This window comes from Saccopteryx leptura, chromosome 2 (assembly GCF_036850995.1).
Source record: "Saccopteryx leptura isolate mSacLep1 chromosome 2, mSacLep1_pri_phased_curated, whole genome shotgun sequence".
NCBI lineage: Eukaryota > Metazoa > Chordata > Mammalia > Chiroptera > Emballonuridae > Saccopteryx > Saccopteryx leptura.
The window spans coordinates 239,958,086-239,984,108 of NC_089504.1; the positions used below are offsets into that span (position 1 = coordinate 239,958,086).

Below are 26,023 nucleotides of genomic sequence, written 5' to 3' on the forward strand. Positions count from 1 at the left end.
TAGTAAGTTCTCAACAAGTTCTTTTGTTGAATAAGCACAGACACAGCCGTAGTTACTGGCATTTGTCAAGGAGTGACTCTAAGGCAGGGGTCCCCAAACTATGGCCCGCGGGCCACATGCGGCCCCCTGAGGTAATTTATCCGGCCCCCCGCCGCACTTTCGGAAAGGTCACCTCTTTCATTAGTGGTCAGTGAGAGGAGCACTGTATGTGGCGGCGCTGCAAAGCGCAGCTTCACTCACGTACATTACTACTTCTGGTGACGTGGGACGCATGCCTCACGGCTCTGGAAGCATGTCATATCACTTGTTACAGCTAGTAGTGACAAATATGGAACCGGACATTGACCATCTCATTAGCCAAAAGTAGGCCCATAATTCCCATTGAAATACTGGTCAGTTTGTTGATTTAAATTTACTTGTTCTTTATTGCAGTGTGCATAGGGATTTGTTCATAGTTTTTTTTATAGTCCGGCCCTCCAACGGTCTGAGGGACAGTGAACTGGCCCCCTGTGTAAAAAGTTTGGGGACCCCTGCTCTAAGGAATGATGTTTTGATGTGCGTGTTTTTTTCATTGTCTGTGCATTTTATTGGCTGGGCAATGTTGTCCACCATTATACCCCAGCACATGTAGTAGGTGCTTAATAAAGGTTGTTGCGTGAAGAGCTGAGCACTGGGCCATTTCGCACTTATTCTCGCCCAACCCCGGCAGGGAGGCAGCTCTCGAACAGATTTTGGAGCTGAGAAGTTGAGACCTGGTGAAGTGAAGTGACCTCTGAACATCAGGGAGTTGGGGAGGCACAGAGATGGGATTTGAACCCAGGTCAGCTATGGCAAAGCCTGTATCTGCTCTTTATTGCTGGTTCCTGCTAATGTGGCAGAGAAAGGAAAGGGCAGGGGTGGGGCTCTCTCAGAAGGTCTACTGGGGCAGAATAGAGACCACTTTGCCACACCCCAATCCTGCCTGGTGAATCTCAATCACACAGCCCTTTCAGCACGGGTCCCATTTGGTGTTCACCGCAACAGAGCCCAGAGAGGTAGAGTAACTTGCTCAAGGTCACACAGCCAATTCGGCACAGGTCTTCCAATGCCACGTCCAGTGTTTCTTTCCTCCTAAACTGCAGCTATGATTCACCTGTGGAGCCCTCATATCAGCGGGGATGTCTGTGAGTCAGGAGAGAAGGCTGATGTTTCAGCAGCGGGCTTTGAATTTCCTGGCGGCCGGGCCCAACACATCCAATGACAAACCCAATTTTCTCACTTTGCTTTGTGGCCTTGAGCACTGGCTTCCTCTCTCTGAGCCTCAAATTTCTGATCGAAAAAATAATGGCCTACTTTGTGGGTGATGGTTAAAAATCCCTGACTTCTTGTCTTTCCTGCTGTGTGACTTTAGGGCAGAAGCTTAGCTTCTCTGAACCTGTGTTTCTTCATCTTCAAAATGGGGTTAAATGAATACCCACCTCAAGGGGCACGAGAAGTTTAATGGGGGGCCATCTGGGCATCCTGCAGGGCATGGCTTATAGTAAGTGTTCAATTAAAGATGGTTTGGGGGCTCCTTTGTGACCACAGGGGTTGGCCGTCCCCAGGAGCCACCGCAGACCCAGCGCCTGCGCTCCTGGCGGCCCCCAGCCAGCCAGGGGGAAACCTGAGCCACTCTCCCCTAGGGTAGGCTCTGCGGCTGCTGCTTCCACGGAAATGAAAGAAAGGTCAGAGCCTGGGGAAGCAGGGCTGGGAGTCGATAGAGATGGTGTCAGGAGGGGCGCGAGGGGGTGGCCGGCAGCCGCCTGACCTCCCCAGTCTCCCCCAAGGAAGCCTGAACCGGCCAGGCCTGGGTGCGCCCGGGCTTGGCCTCCCACCCTAGCAGAGCCGCCTCCCAGCCTGCCCCTGGGGAGGGGCCACCTGGTGTCAATTAAACCCCAGCCACGCGGCTGCACCACACCAGGCGGCTGATTAGTGCCGCTGGCCTCTCCAGATGGGGAGCACTGCCTGAGAGGGGGCGGCTGCCACCACGCCAGGGGAGGGCCTCGGCGGAGCCAGTGAGTACCTGGGCGGGGGCTCTGCTCCCCAGATGGCGGAGCCTGGGCCCGCCTTGGGCATCATGGGGAGGGGGCTTATTGTGTGGTTTTCTCTGCTGGGGCATCACTGGGCCTCCCAGCATCTCTGACCCCTTTCGTCTCGGCCTTCCTTGAAGGGAACCCAAGGGGACCAAATGCTGGCCCAGTGCCCTTCTCCCAGGGTCCTAAGCTGCAGGGGCCGCCCCCAGACCATGGCTGAAGGGGGCCTGGTGGGTGAGGGAAGGACCAGCAGCCCAGGCTGAAGTTCTAGGGTAATGGTCCTCTCCTCGTTGCCCCCAGTGGAGCTGGCTCTTTGCCAGCCTGTCTCTGCATCTAAGGCCGCGTTCCTCCACCCTGCCAGCTTGGGAGGGCTGTGGGCGGCCGGCATGGGGGGCTGGCAGGAGACCCTGCCGGGAACAGCCTTGGGGAGGCTGCTGCACCAAAAGCTGGGAGCTCCTGGGGAGACCTCTGGCTTCCAAGTGCCACATGCCCTGGAGCACAGCCAGGGCCACAGAGGGCTCTGGCCCAGTCCCCGGAGATGCTTCTGGGGACACCAGTCTAGGCTGATGGCTGGGCAGCTCTGCAGGGTCTGAGCCACCTCCCGGTTCCCAGCGGGGAGTCAGTCCCAAGAATGGCAAAGGAAGAGGCAGCTGCCCGCTGTGCACAGAGTGGGGGTGGGGGTCAGAGAGAGAGACAGCTCCAGCGCCTCTAAGCAGTGACTTGTCTCTGGGCTTGCATTGTGGCCTCTGAGCCTCAGCTCCTGGTTGACAGGGATGCCACTACCAATGAAAGGGGTCCCCCGTGACAGAGGGTGTTATCTCTTGGTGGTGCCACGAGGTGGTCTGTGGCCACCATCTGCTTGGGGCAGAGGCAGCGTGTGTTTGGGAGGGGACGCAGGGCCTGGGCGTGTGCAGCAGTACCAGGTGTGCGTCCACATAGCCGTGCCACCTGGGGCACGGTGGGGAGACAAACAGGACACCTGTGTGGATCACCAACACCCCTTTGGAGTGTGGCTCCAGCATGCTGACTGGGGAGGAAGGATGGGCCATGGGCATGGGCATGGGCATGGGCATGTGCCCAGGAGGGCACAGCCACGTGTTCCATCGTTGTGTGTGGTTGTGTCGCCGCCAGCACCTTGCAGACAAGGGCTCCTTGGCAGTCTCCCTGGATCACTGCCGTCTGACCTTTCGAACACAGCCAGTCTGGGGGTGAGCGTTCAGCAAGGGCAGCACCCATGAGTCCCCTGGCAGGCCAGCCAGTTGGTGTCCCAGGGGTGCCCCTCGGGGCCCTTGCTGTGCTTCGCAGACCCCATGGCCACATGACTGAGGCCACGCCAGGCTGGTGGCTGGAACTCGTGTCCATGAGTCTGGGGTAAGTGGAAGGTGGCAGGCAATCACAGCTGAAGCTTGGCTGCTTTCTGGGAAACCGTGTACCTAGCTCCTTTCTAACATAAATATCCCTCCTCTGAGGAGGACTTGCGCTCAGAACTTGGGACTATGATAGTGAACCTAGAATTCCTTCATTCACTCAAAAGCATCGATGGAGAGACACCTCTACTAGGTGCTAGAATCTGCATGGTGGACCTCAAATGTATTCATTTCTTTATTCACTGCACAATATTGATCAAGTATTCACTCCACAATGTTGAACAAACATTCACTGTGCACTCAGATCTGTGTAGGCTGAGAATACACCCATAGACCTGAGAAATGAGAACCAACTTTCTCTTCCAGCCTTGCCTGCTGTCTGTTCACACTGAGCCTAGATCTGGAGAAAAGCCAAATGCTTGAGAAGCAGAGAGACATTGGGGTTCCTTCTCTGGTCCCTTTGCAGCAAGGGATGAGGGCCCTGTTTAGCCATGCAGCTGCCTGTCCACTGGAAATTAGCGGCTTCCTCTAGAGCCCATGGTCATGACCACGCTGTTCCTTCTTAGGTGGCCGGGAAATATCCACTCCAGGACAAGATGAGCTTCAAATATATCTATCCATGGTTTAACCTCCTTTTACAAAGGACAGTATGTTAACTTTGAGGATTAATCATCAAGTATGCACAAAGCACTTGCTCAGCGAATTAATAAATGCTAGAAGATACCATTTTATTTTTTATTTGCCAAGGGCCAGGCACGATGCTTAACACATTTGTTACATGATTCATCTTGCTGAATTCTTGCTCAACTGTCAGATGGAACCTCTGTTACCTGCCCATTTTACAGCTACAGAAACAGGCTAAGAAAGGCTAAAAACTTGGCCAAGGCCTTTCTGCTGCCAAAGCTTATTCTTGAACCTCCAGGCTAGAACCTTCAAGGCATTTCTGCTTAGATGGGGACATAGCAGGACATCTACACACAAAATTTGGATGGGGCAGCATGAGAGAGGTCATAGCCCATGTCCAGGGGGTAGGTGAGGTAGATAAACAATGTTACTTAGTCTTAGTGACCACGGGGGCTTTTGTTCATACAAACCTCATGGAAATAGATCAGAAGTTCTGGGTGACACTATGGTGGAGGTCTTGAACAGTCTATCCTCCCTCTGAACCCCTGCGCTCAGGGCCTCTGCGGTCCCTTAGTGAACCCCTCAGGTGTGTGGGCAGCCCGCAAAGCACTTTGGTGTGGAGTCAAAGCCAGCCAGGGGAACAGGGTAGGTGGGGACTACTGGCAGGGGGTGGCTGAAGTGGTCCTGAAGGTTTAGCAGGGATCTGGATAGAACTGAGAAGGTGGGTATCTGGGTGAGGAGACAACGAGGCATTCATTCATTCATTCAGCAAATATTCACTAAGCTCTTACTAAGTGTCAGGCATTGGGGCTACTTTGGGATTATGGAAAACCATGCTCCTCCCCTTGACTGAGAACTGATTTTCTGCACGGCCTGACCCAGGAGGCCCATGTGGGTGGAGAAGAGGCTTTGATGGGAGGCAGGAGAAATGGCTTGTTCATCCAGTCCATGCATGTGACGTTGCCTACTCGCTGCTTGGCCTGGGACACAACAATGAACAGGTTAGGTCGGGTTCCCCAGAAGCAGAGCCTGAGACTTAACATTCTGTGCATGTGGCGTCCAGGAGGAGTGCTTTCTAGAAAGGGGCAGCTGAAGGGGCCTTGCAAGCCTGGGGTGTCAGCTGGAGCATGAGCTCCCAGGTTGATCCCACCTGCCCCAAGGGGGTGGGCCTTTGGGGTGTTTATGTCAGCCAGCCGCTGGCTCAGGCTGTCCCCAATTGGGGTGAGGGGTGTTGGAATTTTCCCAGCAAGCCAATGCCCTTACCCAAGCAAGTCTCCAAAAAAAAGTAGGTCAGCAGCTAGAGAATGGGTATATTGGGCTAGCAGAGGGGACCTGGGCAATGAACGAAAATCATCTCCCACATTGCCCCTGAGTACTTCCTGGTTCGATTGGGGACTAGGTGGTGGGCAGGGGGGACAGACAATATAGAGGGTGAATTGCCCCAGTGGAGAAGCACAGATCTGAGGGAACCCAGGAGGTAGCACCAGAACCAATATGGGAAATTGGGGAAACGAGAAATTGAAGAGTTTGGGTCCTGGGTTCAAATCTTACCTTTGCCACTGCTGGTTCTTGACCTCCAGCCATTTACTTTGTTCTTAGAGCCTGTTTGCTCATTTCTAGGATATAGATGTTACTTGGGTCCCCCTTGTAGAATGGTGGATAGGATTTGTGTGCAAATCACATAGCCTAGTTCCTGGCACGTGGTTACTACTGGATTGCCACTGATGGTGGTGTTGGTGTGTGGAGGCTGGGTTTGATCAAGCCGGGTCCTTTCCTGCAAACGCCAGTGGAGGAAGTCCTGAGTGTGTGAGTCCTTTCTCTCCTCCTGGAGGAGCCACAGGTGGACTATGTGTGGATTGGGCACAGTTGGCTCAGAAAGGGTCTGGGACTCAGCCGAGAGCTGGTGGAGGGGGGACTAGCCTCCCCTGCATCTCAGTCCCAAAGCCCAGAGCCCTGGTCTAAGCAGACCATCTCCTTCTCCAGGTTTCACACCCTACTATTCATTCATTTATTCATTCACTCACCATTCATTCATTCATTATTCATTCATTCATTTGTTCATTCAACAAATATTTCTTGAACATGAACTGTGCACCAGGCTCAGAGAATACATTTCTGCACGAGACAGAAAGGTCCCCTATACTCATAAGCTCAAAGTTCATGGTGGGGCCATCCAATGCCAAGGATGAGACATAAAAAGGGACATTGCCATCGATCAGGAAAATGAAAGCATTGAACAGTTGCTGGGCATGGGGGGCAGAGGCCCGGAGGTGAGGCCGTGAAGACTGAGCTGGACAGAGTGGTGGACAGGGCATAAGTTCCTCTTTAAGGGGAGTCCAGCTGGGAAGGGGAGGAGGGTGCAGACCTCAGGGAGTGACCATCTGATTGGAAGAACATTGTGTGCAGGGCTGTGTATGGAGGACTCTGTGAGGGGAGTGGATGTATGGATGTGAGGGGGTGTTTATGCGGGTGGTGCGGGGTCAGGTGTGAGGATGTGGGTTTTATGAGAGGGTTGTGAAGATCTGTGTGTATGAGGGGTTGTGGGGAGCTTTGTGTAAGAACGTGTGTGTGTGTGTCTGAGTGCGAGTGTGCATCTGTACCTCTGATCATGGCTTCATTCCATTCAACAGATGTGGACACTGAGGCCCGTGGGCCCAGAGGGAGATGGTGGCAGTGCTGAAGTCACAGGAATTGGTCTCTGGCCAGATATGGGCTCTGACTGCTTATTTCTGTACGTCTCCTAACTCATGTGCTTATGCACGACACAAGATGCCTATTTAAAGCCCACACACTTTCATGACATTATTTCGACTGTCCTTTGGTACCATGACTTACTTTTTTTATTCTATTTCTCCCCTGGGTTCCACTTCTGTTCCACTTCATTAGGCACAAATGAGGCTATAATTTTAACACATCCCTTGGCCCCCTCTGCCAAATGCATTTTAAAAAGCACTTTTCAATTAAGAGGAGAATTCTTATAAAAATGTTTAAATCAAAGCGGAGTTCATTATTTAAGAAAAAAACACAATTAGAGAAAAAGAATTGGTTTGCGATGCTCACCAGGATTCCCCAGCACAGTGTCTTTGTCAAGAGACGTTTACTGCTCACAAAGGAAAACAAACGATTGCAAATAAAGACCAAATATTTTCAGAGTCAAACCCCAAAGCAGAGAAAACACATTCAAGTCTTAAGGAAACTGGCAGAGCTGTTGACCAGTAATTCCCACAGATTTGGGGAACAAAATATCCTCTCCTGCCCACTTGACCCTGCATGCTGAGCCAGTGCCCCCTAAATCTTCTTCCTCTTCCTCATGGGCACACACTGTTGGCCCTCCAGGTGCTCACACGAATATTTGAGAAGGGGTAACTATTACGTTCTGCAGAACTGAGGGTCATTGCTGAGCTACAGGTCCCCATGGAGCCCAGTGGGGTCTGTGTTCTGCGCAGCCCAGCCTAGGGCACCCCCTGCCCTGAGAAGCCAGCGCCATGCCCCCACTCAGGTCCCCCTCTGCTTCCCACCATGACCTGAGCTGCCAGCAAGGAGCTGAACCCAGCTGGGGGAGGGAGCTGGCAGTGACCCATCTTGGGGACTGTGCCTGAGTGAGCTCTGGGATGGGGACAGGAAAGAAAGGCAGTAAAGGTCTGTTCCCTCCCTCCCTCCTTCCTGTACTCCCTCTTGCACTCCCTCCTTCCCTCCCTCCCTCCCTCCTTTCCTCCCTCCCTCCTACCCTCTTTCCCTCCCTTTCCTCCCTCCCTCCCTCCCTCCTTCTCTCCTACCCTCCTGGGCTTTGGGACTGAGATGCAGGAGAGGCTAGCCCCCCCCTCAGCTCCTACCCTCCTTCTCTCCCTCCCTCCCTCCCTCCCTCCCTCCATTCTTCCCTCTCTCTTTCCCTCCCTATCTCCCTCCCTCCCTCCCTCCCTCCCTCCCTCCCTCTCTCCCTCTCTCCCTCTCTTCTTCCCTCTCCCTCCTTTGCCAGCTCTCTGAGCATTTCTCTGACTCCACCTTATTGCTGTCACTCTAGCAACAATAATCATAACCGCAGCCCCCATATTGCTGTCACACCTTCCCCGTCCCTGACCGCCTTGATCGTCCCATCTGCTCTGTAAGGTGGGCAAGGCTGAAATGACCCTGTGTAACATTTTAGGAACCAGAGGCTCAGAGAGGTTAAGTAGCTTCTCCAAGACCACACACAGCTGGGCCTCACCCCAAGGCCATGTTTCCCAGCCCAGAAAGTCCTTTCCCACGATATCAGGGAGGCTCCCCACCTGTCTTCCCAGGTGTTTCTCCATTCTGGCTGACACTTAACCTCAGTGCCCCTTCTGTTCTCTTGGCCAGGATGTAAGATATGGAGAGGGTGTTTTTGTACCATTGGACACGTCTTCCCTCAGACACGATGGCAGTAACGCTAGTGTTGGTAGTGGTTACCGCCAGTCAGACTGGTCAGTGTTTTAGGTTAGTGGTTTAAGGAATGGGCACACCCCACCCTTATCTGCCATTGCTGGAAACGCACAGACCTGTTTAAGAATGTGAATCGACTGGCTAGGTCAGTCCTGCAGATACAGCAGGGTACAGGGGGAGCATTTGGAATATTAACTCCAACTGGGTAACGATTTCTGAGCAATGGGCGTGGCCCACAGAATAGCCTGTAGCTCAGTGTCTTGCAAACACGAAATACTTTTAAAGGGCACATCTTTTCACCTAGAAGCGAGAGGCCTCCCTCCCAGCATTGCCAGGAAATCTTTTTAGGATGCTGCCGCTTTGATGTGGCAAAGCAGCAGGTATGCGTCCTTCACGACAAAACAAACATGCCAATCGAATACAATCACAATTGCAAAACACATCACATTCGAATTCAAAACATGTGCAGGGCTGTGGGCAGAGTGGTTTTTCTCCCAGTGGGAGTGCAGGACATGCTGGCCTCTGGCACAGAGGGTCATGTGGTGACTTGATTTTCTCCCCTCCCCACACTGCTGGGACTTCTGTCCGCACAGTGTGGTACCCCAGCCTTTGGCCTTCCCCGGACACAAAGAGGCTGATTGATATCTGTGTTCTGTCCACGGCCTTTTCTCATCATCAAGCTGTAATTAAAGCAGGACAGCTCAACCCAGTTGCCATCATAACAGAACAGTCCCTGGCAATGTCCGGCCATTCTTAGTGACAGGATAGTTCCCAGAGCATCCAGGGAAGGTGGATGGGTGTGCTAAAGCAGTGGTGTTCAACAGGCGTGCCGCAAGAATTCTTAAAACATGCAATCCCTGGCTATTGAGGCAGGGGCACTGACCTCTTTTCCCTTAGATTGTGAAAGTTTAAAAATGACAATAGCCAGCACAGCAGTAGCCATCTGGTGTGAATGAATCAAAATTATACCTTTCTTGTTGTTGTTCAATAAGCAAAAAATGCATTTTATTTTATTTTTTTGGTGTGCTGCAGAATTTTCGTGATTAGTTTGTGTGTGCCACAAGACGGCAAAGGTTGAGAATCGCTGCCTAGAAGGAGATTAAGCAGGATGCGAGCCTTGATGGTGATGCCCGGGCAACTGGCACAGGGCTTCTTGAGCTCCCAGAGCCCCAGGGTGCTGCTGGCATGAGGGAGAAGTCAGTAGGCAGCCGGGCAAGGAAGAAGCCTCAGCTGGGTTTCCCCAAGCACACTGGGATCCTGGCTTGGCGTTACCCTATGTGTCTGATCCTGGGTTTCTTTGTCAGTTGCGTGAGAATAAGCCCTTACCGCTGTACTTGGCCTTATAGACGGCTAAGGGTACGGCTAAGGGTGCAAGCCAGGCTGGCTGGCGAACAATAGTCCAAATTCTAGCTCCAGGACTTCCCAGCTATGGGACCGCAGACTAGCCGCCAAACACGTCTGGGGCTGTGTTTCCTAGGCTGGAAAAGGGGAATAGCGTGAGAACCTTCCTATGGTTATTGTCAAGGTCGAACACAATCATGTTTGCAAAGGGCTTGGGCCAGCACCTGGAACCTTCCACCAGTCCACCAGCAGCGTTCTCTCCTCAGCACCTCTGTCTACTGCACCATCAGTCTGGGTCCCAGCTTCCCTCAAGCCGTGACTCTAGCTCCCTGTCAGATGCCTTAACAACCCCCCCACCCCAAGCCTCTCTCCTTTCCCTAAAGCTCGTTCTCAACCTGATTCTTGCTGGAATACTCCATGGCAATCTGCTGAAGCATAGGGACCCCTCCTCAGAAGTACGATTTTCAATGCATAAGAAGCAACATATGGGATTGCAAACAAACCACTTATATTGAAATGCCACTACAAAAAGTGCATTTTAAGGGGAACAAATATAATATGGGAATACCCATGTTTCTCTCTTAATGGATTAACTAAACAGAGCACTAGGAGTCAGTCCAATAAAATATTGAATTTCCAAGGTTAGTGAGGAGCATAAATATTTTGAGATATTTGCAATCATCGTAAGGTGATATGAAAATACCTATGATTTCTACTGGTGACAAAGTCACAGCTCAGACTCAGCTCTTTGCCGATACTTATAAGAAAAGCTAATGCTAAATGTCAGTGAGAGGTTAGTAAAATAAAGATGTAATTATTTTTCCCATCCAAGTTCACGGCCCCTCTGAGTTGTGGCCATATACCCCCTTGCTCCTAATCCAACGGTGTCTCCTGCCAGGCATTTGCCTTTTGCCTCTGGCCACTGACCCTACTAGCTATTGTTTATCTTTATTTGAATCTTCAAAAGGTTTAAGAACATATACAGTTTAAAAAAAATCTAATAAGAAAGAAATCTTTACATTAGTAAGCAGTTCCTTTCCTATCTTGGCTGTTTCCACTGTGGTTATTTCCAAATCTCTAAAACCCAAGCTTATAATCGATACCTATCGATCTACCAACCTTAGACCTTATCTATTGACATTTCGTACCCTGTCTTCCCAGGAGAGATCTATCACTGTTTTTATTTACTTATTTTTATTGATTGATTGATTGATTGATTGATTTTTAGAGAGAGGAAGGGAGAGAGAGAAAAAACATCAATGGGTTATTCCACCTATTCATGAAGTTATTGGTTGGTTCTGGTATATGCCCTGATCGGGGATTGAACCCACAACCTTGGTGTATCAGGACAATGTTCTAACCAACTAAGGTACCTGCCCATGGCCTCTATCACTATTTTTAGTTCCACATTGGTGATCTTGGCAACTTCAAGACTGTTTGTTCTATTTCTTGTTCCATCCACTACAGGTGGTATATTTTGACTCCACACTATTTCAGATGAGATGTTGGTCCTCCATCTGCCTTTCCTCTCCCCATTGCCTGCATTTTCCATATTAATAACTCACACTTTATTATGTTAGGTCCTGTGTACCTAATATAATTATACAGGGATCTGGTCAGGTTTCTCTTACATGCCATGGGGGTTATATATGTACCCCTCACCTGGCTGCCTATCCCGGCAAAGAGCCTCCAGCCAGCCCCCGGGACCAGAGGAGGGAGTGGACTGATAACAGTACAAGTCCATTCCTACTCAACTGGCCAAAGATACATCATTGCCCACCATTTTGTACCGTGTGTGTTCTCTGCTGGTCAGGGGGCTGAATTCCCCACAAGAGCTTTAAGGCAGCATATTCAGGGAGACTCTTTTTTTTTTTTTTTCCGAAGTTAGAAGCAGGGAAGCAGACAGACTCCTGCATGAGCCTGACTGGGATCCACCCGGCATGCCCACCAGGGGGCAATGCTCTCCCCATCTGGGGCATCACTCTGTTGCTGCCGGAGCCATTCTAGCGCCTGAGGCAGAGGCCACAGAGCCATTCTCAGCACCCTGGCCATCCTTGCTCCAATGGAGCCCCAGCTGCGGGAGGAGAAGAGAGAGACAGAGAGGAAGGAGAGGGGGAGGGGTGGAGAAGCAGATGGGCGCCTCTCCTGTGTGCCCTGAACATGAATCAAACCCTGGACTTCCACACACTGGGCTGACGCTCTACTGTTGAGCCAACCAGCCAGGGCCTTCAGGAAGACTCTGAATGGTTGTCTGGGTGGTTAGCTTTTCTCCTCCAGTATCACTAGGTTCTCAGCTAAGCATGAAATGTTTCTGGGCAAGGAGACGGCAAGACTGAATCTCAGAAGGCTTTTTCCTATCATTCTCGAGTTTGATGACTCGCCTCCCACATGCTGCTCCTGTTCAAAAAATGAATCTGTTTTCTGTAAGTGAGAGCTCCCGCAAGAAAGATCTGTCTAAAGCTTGCTTTCTTCACTCAAGCCTCTTCAACATCCATCCAAGGCTTCCCTGTCTGCTGCAACCAAGTCCCAGCTCAAACTCAGCCCGAGGCCCTGGACTCTCGCTAACTCTCATTCCTTCCCACTCTCCTTCCCATAATCCATCCGGGAAGAACAGCCTATAATTCCCCCAGCTCAGCACTCATTCTCTCGCCCTTGCCTTTGCACATGCTGTTCCTTCTGTCTGGAAGGCTCTTCCCCCCTCACAACACCCCCTACTGGACCTTCCTGCTTCCGCTGAGACATCAACTCTGCCACAAAGTCTTGCTGGAGCCCCCTCAGTCTTGTTTCCTCCCGCAGCCTCTTGTACTCAACCCTATCATGACCCGAATCATGCTGAATCAAGATGACCTATTTACTTGTTGGTCTCCTTCTGTAGACTTTGAATTCCTTGAAGGTGGGGGCCATATGTGATTCCATGTTAGGTGTCTGGAAGCTAGAAAATGTTCAATAAATATGTTTACGATGGGTATATGGGTGGATAGATATATGTACTACTAATGGCTAGATGGATGAATGATGGAGGATGGAGGAATGGATGGATGGATGAATGGATGGATGGATGGATGGGTGGATGGGTGGATAAGTGAATAACTGGATGGATATTTGGATGGACAGGTGGGTGGATGAGTGGGTGGATGGATGAATGGGTGGATGTATAGATGGAAGGGTGGGTAAACAACTGGAAAGATGGGATGGATATGTAGGTAGGTGAAAGGTTACTGGTTGAAAGATGGAAGGCAGACAAAGGTGTCAATAATAAGAAAGATCATGGGGAACAAGCTTCACATTTCTTTCATCCTAAAACTCTATTACAGATGGAGATGTCACAATACATGCCACGAGATGACTTGATTGGCCCTGCTGTGTGTGGCCCTGAGGTTACGTTCACATTCCTATTTTTTCCTGCTGTAATCCCCATTTTGCACACAAAAACTCGGAGGCTCAGAGAGGTGAACTTATGCAGCCAGGGTCATTCAGTAAGTGGCAGAGCCAGGATGTCAACCTGGGTCCATTTAATTCTAACAGTCGTTGTCCTGTGTGAGAGGGTTAGTGTGTTTAGGGCCAGTGGTCCCTCCCACCCCAAAGACAAATGCAGTGAGATGGGGCCTTTGTTGAACCCGAGCTCGTGGGGCTAGATCAGAAGCGGAGTGGGTACAGTGGGTGGCTGGCGCCATTACTGACCCCGACTGAGGTGTGCCCTGCTCCCAGCTCCGGGACGCACTGTGTGAGCTGCGTGCTGAGCGGGACCACCCCGGGACCTCCACTCCCACAGCCCTCCGACGTTCCCAGGGCAGGGTCCTCCCGGGCGGCAACATGCGGGCTGTTCTTCTCATATATTGTGAGAGGCGGCAGAGGACAGCAGGATGACACTGTGAATGACAGCTCACGGGCACCCTTTAATTGGGTGGTCGTTCTCAGTCCCAGAACTCTGAGACTGTCTAATCATAGGAGAAACCAGCGGGCCTTGGAGTCATCAGAGCTGGTAGCCCAAGGGCTTTGTCTACTGGAAGGAATGTATGTGGTCGTGGGGCTTTCCCCACCGTGACATTGACAGGCAGAGAAGCGGCAAGCTGACAGCCTGGTGGCGATGTCCTCCCACACACAAGGCCGCAAGGCCCACTGAAGCAGCAGTTTCGGTCCCTGGCCCCTCCCGAGGGCTCAGCTGCCGTTGCTGCAGGTTTGCCTGAATGACCAGCTCATGCCAATTAGAGCCATTACCAGTGGACACTTCGTTTCCTCTGTCATCTCTGCCCGGGAGTGTGGGAGATGCATCAGAGAGGGAAGGAGGGAAGAGCAGCTTGGAAATGTCCCAAAGCCAACCCTCGCTCAGGCCCGGAAGTGCTGGGCAGACCAAGCACGTTACTGACCTCTCCAGGCACCATGGCCCCGCTCCTGAAATACCAGAGGCGGTGACAGTCCACTCTGTGCTTGGGGTGTGGGGTATTAACCATCTTGGACAAGAACTGTGTTAGTTTGCTCAGGCTGCCCTAGGCAAACTAGGTGGTTTAAGTAACAGAAATGTATCATCTCACAGTTCTGGAGGCTGAAAGTCAGGGATCAAGGTGTCGGCAGGGGGCTTCCTTCCAAGTGCATTGAGGGAACCCGTCCTGCGCCTCTCTTGGCTCTGCTTGCCCCAGGCCTCCCTGGACTTCTTAGTGGCCTTCTCCCTATCTTTGCATCATCTTCCCTCTGTGCTCATCTGTCTGTCCCTTCACGTGGTGTTCTTTTTATAAAGGTACCAGTCATATCAGATTCCCCCTTCTCACTCCAGTATGACCTCATCTTAGCTAATGACATCCGTCACAGCCCCATTTCCAAATAAAGCCACATTCGGAGGTCCTGGGGAGAGGACCTCAATGTATGACTCGGAGGTGTGGCGAGGAGAGCACAATTCAACCTGTAACAGGGAGCGGACTTCACAGCAGCCTAGAGAGGTGCAAGTGTGGCTGGAATGCTGTCGTCCCTTCCCTGAGTGGTTACGGACAGAGAACTGGGTGCGGGAAAGAAGGATGGTGGAGAGAGAGGGGCGAGAGAACGTGGTTATGAATGAGTGGTCAGAACCAAGTATAAAGGAGACAAGTCTGTCATCAAAAGTCAGGTAATTCTTCTCCCTCCCTCTCCACCTCCCTCATCCCTCCCCTCATCCTTCCCCTCATCCCTCCCCTCATCCCTCCCTTCACCCTTCCCCCATCCTTCCCCTCACCCTTCCCCTCATCCCTCCCCTCATCCCTCCCTTCACCCTTCCCCTCATCCTTCCCTCATCCCTCCCCTCACCCTTCCCCTCATCCTTCCCCTCATCCCTCCCCTCATCCCTCCCCTCATCCTTCCCCTCATCCCTCCCCTCACCCTTCCCCTCACCCTTCCCCTCACCCTTCCCCTCATCCTTCCCCTCACCCTTCCCTCATCCCTCCCCTCATCCCTCCCCTCATCCCTCCCCTCATCCCTCCCCTCATCCCTCCCCTCATCCTTCCCCTCATCCCTCCCCTCACCCTTCCCTCATCCCTCCCCTCATCCCTCCCCTCATCCCTCCCCTCATCCTTCCCCTCATCCCTCCCCTCATCCCTCCCCTCATCCTTCCCCTCATCCCTCCCTTCACCCTTCCCTCATCCCTCCCCTCATCCCTCCCCTCATCCCTCCCCTCATGCTTCCCCTCATCCCTCCCCTCATCCCTCCCCTCATCCTTCCCCTCATCCTTCCCCTCATCCCTCCCCTCATCCCTCCCCTCATCCCTCCCCTCACCCTTCCCCTCATCCTTCCCCTCATCCCTCCCCTCATCCTTCCCCTCATCCTTCCCCTCATCCCTCCCCTCACCCTTCCCCTCATCCTTCCCCTCATCCCTCCCCTCATCCTTCCCCTCATCCTTCCCCTCATCCCTCCCCTCACCCTTCCCCTCACCCTTCCCCTCATCCCTCCCCTCATCCCTCCCTTCACCCTTCCCCTCACCCTTCGCCTCACCCTTCCCCTCATCCCTCCCCTCATCCCTCCCCTCACCCTTCCCCTCATCCCTCCCCTCACCCTTCTCCTCATCCCTCCCCTCACCCTTCTCCTCATCCCTCCCCTCATCCTTCCCCTCATCCCTCCCCTCATCCCTCCCCTCACCCTTCGCCTCATCCTTCCCCTCATCCCTCCCCTCATCCCTCCCCTCATCCCTCCCCTCACCCTTCCCCTCATCCCTCCCCTCATCCCTCCCTTCACCCTTCCCCTCATCCCTCCCCTCATCCCTCCCCTCATCCCTCCCCTCATCCCTCCCCTCATCCCTCCCTTCACCCTTCCCCTCATCCTTCCCTCATCCCTCCCCTCACCCTTCCCCTCATCCTTCCCCTCATCCCTCCCCTCATCCCTCCCCTCATCCCTCCCCTCATCCCTCCCCTCACCCTTCGCCTCATCCTTCCCCTCATCCCTCCCCTCACCCTTCGCCTCATCCTTCCCCTCATCCCTCCCCTCATCCTTCCCCTCATCCCTCCCCTCACCCTTCCCCTCATCCTTCCCCTCATCCCTCCCCTCATCCCTCCCCTCATCCCTCCCCTCACCCTTCCCCTCATCCTTCCCCTCATCCCTCCCCTCATCCCTCCCCTCATCCTTCCCCTCATCCCTCCCCTCATCCCTCCCCTCACCCTTCCCCTCACCCTTCCCCTCATCCTTCCCCTCATCCCTCCCCTCATCCTTCCCCTCATCCCTCCCCTCATCCCTCCCCTCACCCTTCCCCTCATCCTTCCCCTCATCCCTCCCCTCATCCCTCCCCTCATCCCTCCCCTCACCCTTCCCCTCATCCTTCCCCTCATCCCTCCCCTCATCCCTCCCCTCATCCTTCCCCTCATCCCTCCCCTCATCCCTCCCCTCACCCTTCCCCTCACCCTTCCCCTCATCCTTCCCCTCATCCTTCCCCTCATCCCTCCCCTCATCCCTCCCCTCACCCTTCCCCTCATCCTTCCCCTCATCCCTCCCCTCATCCTTCCCCTCATCCCTCCCCTCACCCTTCCCCTCATCCTTCCTCTCATCCTTCCCCTCATCTCTCGCTTCATCTATCTCCTCTTCCTCCCTCCCCTCCTCCCCTCCTCACCCTCCCCTCCTTACCTCCTCCCCCTTCTCGCTCTTCTCTCCCCCCTCTCTCTCTCCTCCCTCCCCTCCCTCTCTTCCTCCAAATAATCGAAGAGTAAGGCCCTTGGGCATTTTAAAGATGATCCCTTTATACAAAAGAAGACATCCCTACAAACAAGGGAATTGAGTAGCCAGGGACAGGTGGGCAAGGAGGAGCTGTTGGGAGCTCAGAAAAGAAATAGAGCTCAATGTATTGTACTTTGCCTTTTTAAATGAGAGTATTCAGAAACTGCTTTTCTTTACACCCACCCCCCCCCCCCCCACCTTTGGATTCCCCTGAGCTGCAGCTCTTCACGTCAGCATAAACCTGGGCCACCAGGGGCCGGAGGCTGGGAGGTATCAACATAAACCTGGACCATCAGGGGCCGGAGGCTGGGAGGTATCAACATAAACCTGGGTCACCAGGGGCCTGAGGCTGGGAGGTATCAACATAAACCTGGGTCATCAGGGGCCGGAGGCTGGGAGGTATCAACTAAACCTGGACCATCAGGGGCCGGAGGCTGGAGGTGTCAGCATGAGCCTGGACCATCAGGGGCCTGAGGCTGGAAGGTATCAACATAAACCTGGGCCACCAGGGGCTGGAGGCTGGGAGGTATCAACGTAAACCTGGGCCACCAGGAGCTGGAGGCTGGAGGTGTCAGCATGAGCCTGGGCCACCAGGGGCCGGAGGCTGGAGGCACCAATGGTAAAGAGGGCTGGGCCGGGAGACAAAGGCGGGTCTGGGTCCAGGAGTTGAGGGACCCATCAGGCACCTTACGGAGGTGGGGTGATGGAGAGTCAAGGAAAGGATTTGAGCAAAGGGAGGAGGGAAATAGATCCCGATTTGTGCTTTAGAAGGATCGTGCTTGCCGGATGGCAGTGCAGGGTGGGTCAGAGGCCAGTCCGGAGGTGTACACGCAACCCTGGCAGAGAGGGCGCTGGCCTGCGGCTTTCCCGTATGGCTTAAGAATTGATAAAAATGAGCAGCTACTCATCTGGCCATGGGAGGATTAAATGAGAAAATGCACCTAAAGAACAGCGCCCAACAGAATGAGGACCCGACACAGAGTAGCTGTGATTGTTCATTCTCCAATGACCCGGCACCTACTTCGTGCCGTGTTCTGGGGACTCAAGGAGCAAGATGCTGTCCTTACCCTCAGGGATGCCACAGTCCAGCTGGGCAGGCAGACGGGCCTATAAAGGGAAGAGAGGAGCCGGCTGTGTGGGCAGATGCTGTGACATTTCCTGTGGGGGAGGTGATTGTCCTTATTTAATGGTTGGGGAGACCACGGTGCAGAGACCTTGAGTGTGTTGCCCAGGACCATACTGCAAGTCCCTCCGTGGCCAGGATTTGAACTGGGGTGTGCCTGGTGTTCCTTACAGGCAGGGACCGTGGCCAGGGGAATGTTTGAGGGGGGAAAGGGACAATGAGGACTGCCCCGGGATCCCCAGCGCCAGCTGCCAGCCCGGGAACACGGAGCAGAGTAATGTGATAGGGCCTGGAAATCTCTCACTGGCATGCAGAGACCAAGGGGGATGGGGGGAGCTGTGTGTGTGTGTGTGTGTGTGTGTGTGTGTGTGTGTGTGTGTGTGTGTGTGTGTGTGTTGGGATTGGGGAGTTTGCCTAAATAGCCCTGATCACAAGGCCCATGATGCCGAGGTTCTGATGGCCACAGGGTCACGGGATCCACGCAGGAGGTGCCACCTGAGACGAGAAAGGGATCTGGCCCTCATCTGGCCCTGGGCCATGCCACTAAAGGGCAAGGGTGAAAATAACCCCAGGCCGTCAGAAGCCGCAGGCCAGACGGCATTCAGGAGGGCGCAGGATGGATCTTTTAAACTAAAAACTCTGCCTGCCCCTGACCTGGCCACGTCTAGAGAGACTCCTGCTCAGGGCACATTATCTATACCAGTCACAAGCTGGAAACAGCCTACAGGCCCCTCAGGACAGGAGGGAATAAGCAAAATGCAGTCTCTTGAATCAATGTCACTACTGAAAACAAAGAACTCATCTAGAAGCATTTATATAATGAGGTCTAAACACATCCTATAGAATGAGAAAAGAAAGTTACAGGATAAGGTATAAAAGGTTATAATATTCATGTATCTTTAACTATTTGTACATATACAACATAATGCTCTATATACTTCATCCATGCATATATTTCTGTGTATCAGTATAAGCAATAATGAAGAGATATACAGGAACGGACCATTCTTAACACTCCCCTCCTCCCACGGACACAATCACTTTCTGTAGCAATGCTGCGATAGTATTATTTCCATTTTGTATTCTTTGGTTTTAAACCAGGAATTTTAAAAGAGTATGTTTCAATTTTAAAGCTATATTCAAACTTGGTAAAAACAGGGCCATAAATGAACTAAAAATCTCTGCCTAATGAAAAACAAAAAGTATTTTCCTAGCCATTGGCACTCCATTTCACGCTTTTCAACATAAATATATTTTAAACACTACTCCAAGGGGTGGCAAAGAACTAAAGTGACAAAATACCTTTTCTTCCTGTTCATACGCACTGTTTCCTTTGAATCCATGGTATAAACATGAGATTGTATATTATCCCGGAGGCTGGAGACACAAGCGGAGCCTGAGGTGACTTTGACCAATCCTAAACCATTATGCACTTTTGTTTTGTTTTGTTTTTTAACAGTGTATCTATTTTTATTTTTTTTATTTTTATTTTTATAAATAAATTTTTATTTTAATGGGGTGACATCAATAAATCAGGGTACATATATTCAAAGAAAACATTTTCAGGTTATCTTGTCATTTAGTTCTGTTGCATACCCATCACCCAAAGAGAGATCGTCCTCCATCACCCTCTATCCAATTTTCTTTGTACCCCTCCCTCTCCCCTCCCCCTTTCCCTCCTTTCCTCCCCCCACCCCCTGTAACCACCACACTCCTGTCCATGTCTCTTAGACTCGCTTTTATGTCCCACCAATGTATGGAATCCTGCAGTTCTTGTTTTTTTCTGATTCACTTATTTCACTCCGCATAATGTTATCAAGATTCCACCATTCTGCTGTAAGTGATCCGATGTCATCATTTCTTCTAGCTGAATAGTATACCATGGTGTATATGTGTCCCATATTCTTTATCTAGTCTTCTATTTTTTTTACAGTGATTAAAAGCCTTTAAGCAAACTCTTGGCCAATACAGCAAGAATCCATAAAAGAGTAGTGTCCTTAACATGTTCACCAAGTCCAAGTTGGTCCCATCACCATGCCATATCCCTGAAAAATGCAACCCAACCACAGTTCAGTCTGTTAGGAGCTGTCACAGGGAGCAGAAGTCCAGGAAAAGTCCGCATGGCACTGGAATTGTTGTCACAATTCTATACTCATGTCCAAGTCCCAGTGACCGCTGCTTCTAGCTGGTAATGGTTCAGGTAGACTGGAAAAGCCATTTGCAGCATGCGTGGATATGGAGTTTCTGTTCTCCTCTGCCTGGAGAGATGAGACCAGGTTGCTTTTCCCTGGAGCTCTGCGACTGTGGCATGGTAAAGAGAACCTTGGGATACACTAAGCTGGGTGGCAAAGGTAGATTCATAATAGAAGTTGGCAAAAGGGGGAAAGAGAGCTCTAAATTAGAAGTAGGTCCCGGCCTGAAATATGAGTGGGGCATTGAGGTAGGAGGGATAAAGGAAACACTATATATTAAGCAAAGCAGCAGAAAATAGGACTATCAACACCCACAACAGAGATCTTTGAGGGAAGAATAAAAAACCTGACTATTCAGGCAAAACATAGTTAAGTGGCCCTTGTGCAAATGAGATCAGTTTACCTGCTTCTTGGAAGAAATACCCTAGGCTTGTCCACAGTGTCGTAGATGGGGCCGATGGCCCTGGGCACCTTCAGCCTTCAGTGGCAAACCCCAGCTTTCTGGGCAAGGTTAGGTCATAGGTGGCTGGAGCAGGGCTGGAAGAGACTGAACTCTCCCTTAGAGGAGCGAGAGGGAAGCCTACCTTCCAGTGTCTCTGTTTCCTCACAGCAGAGGCATGTAAGCCTGGCAGGCTTTAGCTCAATGACCTTCCTTTCCACTATTGAAGCAGGACCCAGATGGCATCCTATGAGACCCCTTTGGGGTGTTGGAGCCTTTAAGGGTGTATCCTAAAAACTGGTAGTTCCCCTAATCTCTATTGGGCTTTTTCTGCCTCTAGGTATCTTAAAAGCCATGCTCAGAAGATCTTGCTGAGGGGTTTGAGGATCCCCATCTGCCTATATAAATCTTTTCCATATATCTGGAGCTATTTGGAAAAAGACAAAACAGTGTTATTAGCTGGATCTAATAAAGAAGATAGTAGTTTGCAGGCGAAAAAGATTTGGTGTCTCCTGTTCATCAGCATTCCAAAGAAATATAAATTTTTTTAAGTAAAAAACATGATATGGTAGACCCGTAGGAGTTCCAGGATATGACTACCCCCTCTTAATTTTTTTTAATTGACCTTAAAATGTTTGCTGAGTACACTTTAATAATATCTTAACTTTAAAGATTGTAAGCATGACAAAATACAGTAAATGCTTTTGCTCCCTATGCAGGAGCATTTTCAGTTTAGCCAGTTTAGGAAATCCAATAATAGAACAATGCATACAGACAATGAGCTATAGCAGGGGTCCCCAAACTTTTTACACAGGGGGCCAGTTTACCGTCCCTCAGACCGTTGAAGGGCCGGACTACAAAAAAAACTGTGAGCGCCGGAGGACCCGGGTTCGATTCCCGGCCAGGGCACACAGGAGAAGCGCCCATTTGCTTCTCCACCCCTCTGCCGCGCCTTCCTCTCTGTCTCTCTCTTCCCCTCCCGCAGCCAAGGCTCCATTGGAGCAAAGATGGCCCGGGCGCTGGGGATGGCTCCTTGGCCTCTGCCCCAGGCGCTAGAGTGGCTCTGGTCGCAACATGGCGACGCCCCAGAGGGGCAGAGCATCGCCCCCTGGTGGGCAGAGCGTCGCCCCATGGTGGGTGTGCCGGGTGGATCCTGGTCGGGCGCATGCGGGAGTCTGTCTGACTGTCTCTCCCTGTTTCCAGCTTCAGAAAAATGCAAAAGAAAAAACAAACAAACAAACAAAAAACTGTGAACAAATCCCTATGCACACTGCACATATCTTATTTTAAAGTAAAAAAAAACGGGAAGAAATACAATATTTAAAATAACAAACAAGTAAATTTAAATCAACAAACTGACCAGTATTTCAATGGGAACTATGCTCCTCCACTGACCACCTATGAAAGAGGTGCCCCTTCCAGAAGTGCGGCGGGGGCCAGATAAATGGCCTCAGGGGGCCGCATGTGGCCCGCGGGCCGTAGTTTGGGGACCCCTGAGCTATAGCATGCTTAGCAGCCTCTCCTGTTCTGACAGAGGTTACTATAGATCCAGAATATGTATCCACTGTAATGTGGACATATGACTGTTTGCCAAATGAAGGTATATGAGTAACATCCATCTGCCAAAGTTGTCCTGGTAGGGGTCCTTGAGGGTTAACTCCAAATGAAGGGGCAGTATAGGACCCCTTGGACAGGATTTCCCAATCTGCTGTGCTGCTTCCCGAGAAAGTTGAAACTGTTTACACCGGGCTGCAGCGTTCTGGTGATGAATAGTATGAGACTGACTTGCTCGGTCTGTCATGGTTGCTCCATATAATTTTCCTTGGGGTAGCTTGATCAACAAGGGCATTCCTAGGCCCTGGCTGGTTGGCTTAGTGGTAGAGCATTGGCCTGGTGTGCAAGATTCCCGGGTTCGATTCCCAGTCAGAGCACACAGAAGAAGCGCCCATCTACTTCTCCACCCCTCCCCCTCTCCTTCCTCTCTTTCTCTCTCTTCCCCTCCCGCAGCCAAGGCTCCACCGGAGCAAAGCCACCCCGGGCAATAAGGATGGCCCCATGGCCTCTGCCTCAGGCGCTAGAATGGCTCTGGTTGCAACAGAGCAACACCCCAGATGGGCAGAGCATTCCCCCCTGGTAGGCATGCCAGGTGGATCCCAGTCAGGCACATGCGGGAGTCTGTCTGACTGCCTCCCCATTTCCATCTTCAGAAAAATACAAAAAATAAGTAAATAAAAGAAAAAATATAACCAAAAAAAAAAAAAGAAAGAAAAGAAAAGAAAAGAAAAAAAAGGGGGAGAGGGCATTCCCTTGTGCTAAAGCTCCAAAGCTCCAGGGAGCATGGAGTGAGCTTGAGTATGTCCTATGAAACATGGAGCTCTATGTTGACATATAAGTCTTTGAAGAAGGAGGAACTGCTGAAATAGTTCATCAGCATTTGTCCCTAAGACAACAGTCTTTATAGTGGAAACACCATAAGTAAATATTTGCTGTCTGTCTATAGATTAAAGGGGGAATATGGCAAATGCTGAAAAGCCATGATCTTTGTGCCCCTCCCCCCCTCCAACCCCCTCCCTCTCTTCCCCCCACCCTGTAACCCAACACTGTTGTCCATGTCTCTGAGTCTCATCTTTATGTCCCACCTATGTATGGAATCATATAGTTCTTAGTTTTTTCTGAATTACTTCTTTCGCTCAGTATAATGTTATCAAGGCCCATCCATGTTGTTGTAAAAGATCCTATGTCATCATTTCTTATGGCTGAGTAGTATTCCATAGTATATATATACCAAAGCTTTTTAATCCACTTGTCCTCTGATGGACACTTGGGCTGTTTCCAGATCTTTGCTATTGTGAACAATGCTGCCATAAACATGGGGGTACATTTCTTCTTTTCAAACAGTGCTATGGTGTTCTTGGGGTATATTCCTAACAGTGGTATAGCTGAGTCAAAAGGCAGTTCGATTTTTCATTTCTTGAGGAATCTCCATACTGTTTTCCACAGTGGCTGCACCAGTCTGCATTCCCACCAGCAGTGCAGGAGGGTTCCCTTTTCTCCACATCCTCGCCAGCACTTATTCTGTGTTGTTTTATTGATGAGCGCCATTCTGACTGGTGTGAGGTGATATCTCATTGTGGTTTTCATTTGCATTTCTCTAATCATTAATGATGTTGAACATTTTTTCATATGCCTATTGGCCATCTGTGTGTCCTCTTTGGAGAAGTGTCTATTCATTTCTTTTGCCCATTTTTGGATTGGATTGTTTGTCTTCCTGGTATTAAGCTTTACAAGTTCTTTATAAATTTTGGTTATTAACCCCTTATCAGACGCAATGTCAAATATATTCTCCCATCGTGTAGTTTGTCTTTTTATTCTGTTCTTATTGTCTTTAGCTGTGCAGAAGCTTTTTAGTTTGATAAAGTCCCATTTGTTTATCCTGTCTTTTATTTCACTTGCCTGTGGAGACAAATCTGCAAATATATTGCTGCAAGAGATGTCAGAGAGCTTACTGCCTATGTTTTCTTCTAAGATGCTTATGGTTTCACGGCTTACATTTAAGTCTTTTATCCATTTTGAGTTTATTTTTGTGAGTGGTGCAAGTTGGTGGTCTAGTTTCATTTTTTTGCAGGTAGCTGTGTAATTTTCCCAACACCATTTGTTGAAGAGGCTGTCTTTACTCCATTGTATTTCCTTACCTCCTTTGTCAAATATCAGTTGTCCATAGAGCTGTGGGTTTATTTCTGGGTTCTCTGTTCTGTTCCATTGATCTATGTGCCTGTTCTTATGCCAGTACCAGGCTGTTTTGAGTACAATGGCCTTATAATATATCTTGATATCCGGAAGTGTGATACCTCCCGCTTTATTCTTCCTTTTCAAGATTGCTGAGGCTATTCGTGTTCTCTTTTGGTTCCATATAAATTTTTGGGATATGTGTTCTATATCTTTGAAGTAAGTCATTGGTATTTTAATTGGTATTGCATTGAATTTATAAATTGCTTTGGGTAATATAGACATTTTAATGATGTTTATTCTTCCTAACCATGAGCACGGTATATGCCTCCACTTATTCGTATCTTCCCTGATTTCTTATATCAATGTTTTATAATTTTCCGAGTACAAGTCTCTAATCTCCTTGGTTAGATTTATTCCTAGGTACTTTATTTTTTTGGTTGCAATGGTAAAGGGGATTGATTCCTTGATTTCTCTTTCTGACAGTTCATTATTAGTGTATAAAAATGCCTCTGATTTCTGACTATTGATTTTATATCCTGCCACCTTGCCAAATTCATTTATCAGGTCTAGTAGTTTTTTGACTGAGACTTTAGGGTTTTCTATATACAATATCATATCATCTGCAAATAATGATAGTTTTACTTCTTCTTTTCCAATTTGGATGCCTTTTATTTCTTTTTCTTGTCTGATTGCTGTGGCTAGGACTTCCAGGACTATGTTGAATAAGAGTGGTGAAAGGGGGCACCCCTGCCTTGTTCCTGATCTTAAGGGGATTGCTTTTAATTTTTGCCCATTGAGTATGATGTTGGCTGTGGGTTTGTCATAGATGGTCTTTATCATGTTGAGGTATGTTCCCTGTATTCCCACTTTGAGAGTTTTGATCATGAATGGGTGCTGGATTTTATCAAATGCTTTTTCTGCATCTATTATCATGTGGTTTTTCTCCTTTCTTTTGTTTATGTGATGAATCACATTGATTGATTTGCGAATATTGTACCAGCCTTGCCTCCCAAGAATAAATCCCACTTGATCATGGTGTATGATTTTTTTCATATATTGCTGGATCTGGTTTGCTAATATTTTGTTGAGGATTTTTGCATCTAAGTTCATCAGAGATATTGGCCTATAATTTTATTTTTTTGTGTTGTCTTTGCCTGGTTTTGGAATCAGAATTATGCTCGCCTCATAAAAGGAGTTTGGAAATCTTCCTTCCTCTTGAATTTTTTGAAATAGCTTGAGAAGGATAGGAGTTATTTCTTCTTTGAATATTTGGTAGAATTCACTTGTGAAGCCATCAGGCCCAGGACTTTTCTTTTTTGGGAGTTTTTTGATAACTGTTTCAATCTCATTTGTTGTAATTGGTCTGTTTAGGTTTTCTGATTCATTCTTCCAGATTGATTTTTGGAAGATTATATGATTCAAGGAATTTGTCCATTTCTTCTAGGTTGTCTAGTTTTTTGGCGTATAGTTCTTCATAGTATTTTCTTACAATATTTTGTATTTCTGTTGTGTCAGTTGTTATTTCTCCACTCTCGTTTCTAATTTTATTTATTTGAGTCGTCTCTCTTTTTTCTTGGTGAGTCTCGTTAAAGGTT

General features: G+C 49.9%; 1 protein-coding gene across 3 annotated transcripts in view; it reads left to right on the top strand.

Moving 5' to 3' along the window:
• The first annotated feature begins 1,920 nt into the window (after positions 1-1,920).
• Positions 1,921-26,023, top strand: part of NOS1 (nitric oxide synthase 1) — a 154,823-nt gene continuing 130,720 nt past the window's right edge. For 2 of the 3 annotated variants that reach the window (XM_066370812.1, XM_066370816.1), the window contains exon 1: positions 1,921-2,033. The gene's annotated coding sequence lies outside the window, so the exon portion shown is untranslated. The remainder of the gene's footprint in view (positions 2,034-26,023) is intronic. The other variant, XM_066370814.1, reaches the window with a different exon arrangement.